Raw genomic sequence first — 6,267 nt, 5'->3', positions numbered from 1 at the left:
AAATCTATGATCAAGTTGTATGGCAAGCCCCATTTGGTGTGGCAATACTCCAGACCGAGGTCGACAGGCCTTAATAAAATTCTGCCCCCAAACGGAAACTCTTTCGTCTGTCTTGACAATCGGTCTCAAGAACATCTGAAGGCTTGCAGGAACAAGTGTCAGCTGACTATCGATGTCAGTCATACTGTGTGTGGTGGGGTATGACTTTGGACCTAAATCAATCAAGGCAATATCATTGGATATGAACTTGAGTGCCGTCTTTATGATCTGAGTCTTCTCATCTCCATGGTCAAGATTAGCATGATGCTCTCGCAGAATATTGTCGGTGCTATCTTTGAGACAGAGTACATCTGCCCTTCTTTCCTGTGTTGTGAAATACAAGGTGTCTTCATATTTCTCTAGAAGTTTTATCTTTAGCCAATGCTTTGAATAAGAAAGGCTCTTCTCTTGTGACTGATCAAACTCCTGCAGCTTTTCATGGACTTGGTCCATGTTCATTACCCCATGCTCTAATTCTGAGTCTAACCATTCGCAGAATTCAATAAAAACTGCCTCTCGCTCCTCATCAATACTCCTCTGTCCTCTCTTCCTTTTTCCTTCCTCATCAGTCTTGGACAAACTGTCACCTCTCGCAAACATAAGTTTGCATCGCAAATGGTACAGTGTTTCTTCTGCTACCAAGTCGTTGATCCCTTCCAGGCGTCCAGTGACTTCAGTGCCCCAGTCATCCCCGCGACTCCGTGCTGTCTTCAGCAAGCTTGCCTTCAGTGTATCTGCAGTCAAATTATCTGGCACTCTGTATTTCTTTCTAGCTTGTGCTGGATTATTTTTGTAGAGCTGGGCTGGTTGGTTGCAAAGAATGCATACATCCTTATACAGGAGGTCAACTGACTGTGATCTTCTAGAACTGCAGCCAGTTGATGAACTGAACTCACAAGTAGTGCGTCTTCTCTTCAACTTTGATGACTCTTTCTCTGCCTTTGATGCTTGAGCTGACTTCTTGGTGGTTGCAACAAAGTTGTTGTACAGATCATTTTTACACTTCTGGTGGTACCTCAGTTTTCCTTCCTTTTGAGCCTCCTTCATACGTTCCACAACAGTAACATTTTCGACAGTTTCTGCTTGTTTCAATAAAGTTGAGTATCCCTTTGGAGTTGCCTGTATGAGCCTTTCAGCTGGTGTATCCGAGCGTGCACAGATGAAGCAATTGAGCACAGGTGGAGTAACGTCTTCATCCATATTGCTAGACTCCATGTCCTGCAAAGTAGAAAATGAGATATATTTAGAAATTATTTTTCCACAAAGGAGTGTCTGTGGTGAAATAGAAATGTTAACTATCAACTCAGAATCATGAAAAACCCTTATTTGACCCCTCATAAGTTACTCAAGGGCCGATTAAAAAAAATAAAAATTCTCGAAAATAATTTTTCGGTACCCGAATTCAACAGCTTTTTTTCTGGGTTTCCCACGGGAGTTGACCTTCAACATTTTAACACATGTTATTACACACCTTTACAAACATATTGGTGAAGAAATTTTTTGGTAACAATTTAGTTAACAGATTTTCATATGTTTCCCTTACTAAGTGTACTACAGTTAGATCGGAGCGTGGTGAGCTCTTGACAGAGGAGTCTGAAGTGAAGACCCGCTGGCCCCAGGTACATTGAGCGGCAGTACCAAGCTAACCCACCAGCTTTTGAGTTGGATGTTAGGGGTGTTACAATTCCTATTTCTGACCCTCCAATCACCTGTGAACCGTTTTTGTTTGTGGAAACACAGGCTGCAGTGAACCATTTGAAAGAGAGCAAAGCTCCAGGGATCTGTGGCATTCGTACTGAACTTATCTAGGCTCGTGGAAATGCTGTACTTGAGTCGTTGTGTGCAGTTCTGTAGTCTGCTTGGATCACAGGCAAGAACCCAACTGACTGGAAGAGGGGCCTTGTTGGTCCTCTCTGGAAAGGGAAAGGTGATTGCCAGGATTGCACGAGCTACCAAGTGTTGACGCAGCTCACAGTGCTAGGCCAGGTCTTTGCTCGGTTTATGCTTTTTAGGGTTCACCACCATCTACTTGAGCACCAGTGCCCAGCGCAGTCTGGCTTTACATTAAAGTGGTCAATGATTGAGCGTATCCTTGCTCTCCGGATCCTCACCGAACGCAGGCAAGAATTTCAGCAGGGCACGCTTGCAACCTATGTTGATCTCCGCAAAGCATTTGATTCAGTGAATCAGGATGCCCTCTGGAGGATTATTGGTATTCGTGGGGTGGCACCCAAACGGATAAATCTGATTTCTGAACTATACTCTGATACTGAGGGTATAGTGTAGGCTGCTATGTCTTAAAAATGGCTGTCGTGTTTCTTTTTTGTTAAAAGCTAAATTCCACTTGATTCCTTGTCTTTGGGGTGTCACATGTTCGAAAAAATAGGTTGTTAATTTTTTAAAACGGATTAAGGATGTCAAATCCAAGATGGCCACCAAGATATATAAATTCCATTAAAACTAGTGTTCTGAACACAGTATGAGGTCCAAATTAATGATAATACCCATAATTTCAATACCAAGGAGTTCAAAAACAATTAATTTCAATATGGCAGTCAAATTCAAATTCAATTTCAATATGGCAGAAGGAAGTGGCATTGACCAGGCTTGGGTCGAAGCTGGACTATATTCTCCAACAACCGTAACGCAAATCCTAAATGGAAAACATCTCTACAGGTCCCTAGAAGCACATACTGTAACATTGCTTGCTCTATACCATCTCTACTTTGACAGGTTCCTAACAAAAGCACCAGAAGAGAAAGTGTTCCTAAGTGAAGCGTCCATTGATTTGGAAAAAGCATATCAGAAAGATATCAGCATGAACACATGCAACCGTCAAAACCTCAGAGATGCCGTCAGAGAAACCATGACCATGTTCGAATCTAGAGATATCCTCACAAAGTTGGGACAGTTTGAAAGCAATCCAGCACCAATTCAACACTACATCCGTAACTACTTGAGGCAGTTTGAAACTATCCTTCAGTATATTAGAGCTACCAGACAACGGGACCTGCTGCTGCATATGGAAAGTACTGAAGCTCTTATCAAGTACTTCTTTGCTCACGACCACCTGAACTACGCACGTTTGCTCCCTTTGTACCTGTCAAAAATGCAGCAAACAGAACAAGTTTTTCCAGATGTCTGGGCAGAACTCCTGAAAGGAAATTTCTGTGTGACAAAGGGGATTGCTGCATTCACTTCAATAGGTCCAGATCACGGAATTGAGCAGGAGAACCACAAACTCAAGGTCATTGGAGGCATTACTGGAATAACCCAAATTGAGAGAGCTCTAGACCGTTTCTTCCTGATTGCACCTGACTTGTCTAATCTAGTAGAGGAGTTTCAAAGAGAATATGGCATGGAAGGTGCTGATACCAGAGACCAACACCACGAGATCACAGGGGGAAAGTCCACCCGAGTAATGAGAAATTCCGCTAGATTGACAGAGGTATTTGTTGTTCATGGAGACCCATTCGTAACCGATGAGAGTGACCTGTGCAACCTTCTTACCAAGAAAGTAATTGATGAAAAGGTAACAAAGGACATAGTAGACCGCGATGCCATCGGACAACAGTTGTTCCAGACATTTGTCAAAGAACGCCTTACAGAAGGAAAACTTTCAGTGTGGGATCCAATGAAGAGAAAGAACATAGGCACTTTCAAAAGTGCCAACACAGTGAAGAAAGTGAAAGCAGGTGACAAACTCATTAAAGTCAAAGAAGAACGAGGACTCCTACAGAGGTTTATAGTAGCATCAAGAAGCCGTCCAGACTTTGATCTAAAGGACTGTATTGGGAAGTATGAATTTGGAATTGTTCCATGTGCCCTTTTCGCTTCGAATGGGTCACTTCTCCTAGCATATGACAAGGCTAAGGTCCTTCATCATCTTGAAGCGCTAGTTACCAAGGAGCAACCTAGCCCAACAGAAGCCACAAGCGATCCAGCTAATGCCATACCGAGTGTTTCTGGCGACCAAGTATTGAGTGAAAACTCTCAAACTGAAGTACCACCCCAGGCCGAGGTGCCTGAAGTACAAGAAGCGCAGCCTGAGCAAGAAGCTTCAACTGACATGTCCAACATGTCTGAGAAATTTAAAGTTGTAGTCATAGATGGCATGGCCCTCGTTAACTCCATCTCCAAGACAGACAAAATGAAAACATGCAGTGATTTTGCCATGTCATTTCTTGAAAAGCTTATCAGGATTGCAGCTAACTACGACGAAGTAAGACTGGTATTTGACAGACACGTCGAAAGTTCTCTGAAAGAGCAAATGAGAAAAAAGAGAACAAAGGGAAACTCGACCTACTATCACATCCAAGATAGTACACTGATCCAGAATATTTCCTTGAAGGACTTCCTTTCAAGTGTCAAAACCAAGGCAGAACTTGTAGAGTATTTAGCTGCAAAGACTCTGGATCACAGCAACAGCTCTGCCAACAAATTGAAGAAGTTCATGGTAACCTTCGGCACTGAGACAAAAGGCAATGTAAGTGTGCCTGATGAATTGGTAAAACACGGTCATGAAGAAGCGGATACGTTACTCTTGCTCCATGCCCTAACAGTTAACGGCGATGTAGAACTTGTAATAGACTCTCCAGATACCAATGTCTTCTTGCTGATGATCCACATGTATCCACAGCTACCTGCTGAGACATATTTCCTTACCGGAAAAGGAAAACTGAATAGGAAAATTGCAGTCAAACCTATCTTTGAAAAGTTAGGAGTTAACCGCGCCTCAGCTATTCTCGGGTTTCATTCTTTCACAGGATCAGATATGTGTGGCAGGTTCGCCGGCAGGACAAAGGACTGGTGTATGAAGGTGTTCATGTCCTGCGATGATATGATACTGGATTCACTTGCTTCACTTGGCAAATCTGCTGCTACACCCTCTCCAAACGCAATTGACCAACTGGAAAGGTTCGTTTGCTTGTTGTACAGATCCAAAACACACACCAAAGTAAATGCACTACGATGGAGCTTGTACTCAAATCGACAGGCCGAGGGAGAGAGTCTGCCTCCAACATCTGGATCATTGACACCACACATTCTGCGAGCACATTATATTGCAATGATATGGATGCAGGCATGCGAAAGTCAACCGTCCCTTCCTTCTCCCACTGACTACGGCTGGAATTCAGAGGAAAATAGATTTCTTCCGGTGATGTGTTTGAACCCTCCAGCACCAGAGGCCGTGACTAAGCTGGTAAAATGTGGCTGCAAATCAGGATGCAAAGGAAACTCCTGTAGTTGCCGCAGCAATAAACTCCCATGCACAGAGGTCTGTAGTGTAGCTGTTTGAACTACGGCTGTAGCAACAATGAACAATCAGCTCAGAACATTGTGGGAGATGAACACGAGGACTTGTAAGGTAAAACGGATGATTGTGAGACAGGAATATTTAAATATGGTCAAACAGGAAATTACATTACGCTATCATTGTTATAGCAATGTGGACCTTCGTGTAAAACAGTGGTAGCCATATTGGATTTTCTCACTATTTCTCACTATGGCTGGCATCCACCGATTTCAACGAATCAGTAACATGTTTCCCCAACGGCCTAGCATTACTTATGTGGGCATTACCACCAAAATGGACCTATTTCATCATTCACAATTTGTGTTATCAAGAACATTAAGCTTTTGTACTGTGGTTATTTAAGAAGTGGCGGCCATCTTGGATTTTTCCACCATTTTGAATTTGACTGCCATATTGAAATTAATTGTTTTTGAACTCCTTGGTATTGAAATTATGGGTATTATCATTAATTTGGACCTCATACTGTGTTCAGAATACCAGTTTTAATGGAATTTATATATTTTGGCGGCCATCTTGGATTTGACACCCTTAATCCGTTTTAAAAAATTAACAACCTATTTTTTCGAACATGTGACACCCCAAAGACAAGGAATCAAGTGGGATTTTGCTTTTAACAAAAAAAAAACACGAAATGACATAACAGCCTACACTAGTAATTTGAGGTGTCGTGGTTTCATCTCTGACTTATTTCCACTTCTTACTGGAGTTCATCAGGGGTGTGTACTGTCCCCCACACTGTTCAGCACCTGTATGCACGAGGATTCTGGGGATGATATCGGAAAGATCAAGCTGCGGTGCATCATTTGGAAATGTCAAGATCTGTGACCTTGATTTCGCACATGATGCAGTCATCTTTATGGACACTCTGGAAGTCTGGATATCCTTATGGGGGTTCTCCAGGTGCTGAATGA

General features: G+C 42.7%; 1 protein-coding gene across 1 annotated transcript in view; it reads left to right on the top strand.

Moving 5' to 3' along the window:
- Window positions 1-6,267, top strand: part of LOC137425804 (fibronectin-like) — a 1,588,206-nt gene that overhangs the window by 878,182 nt on the left and 703,757 nt on the right. The window lies entirely within an intron of this gene.

This window comes from Myxine glutinosa, chromosome 4 (assembly GCF_964187855.1).
Source record: "Myxine glutinosa chromosome 4, kmMyxGlut1.1, whole genome shotgun sequence".
In the NCBI taxonomy this organism is placed as follows: domain Eukaryota; kingdom Metazoa; phylum Chordata; class Myxini; order Myxiniformes; family Myxinidae; genus Myxine; species Myxine glutinosa.
Note: the sequence above shows the minus strand (reverse complement) of the source record. Positions and strands in the feature narration are given on the sequence as shown.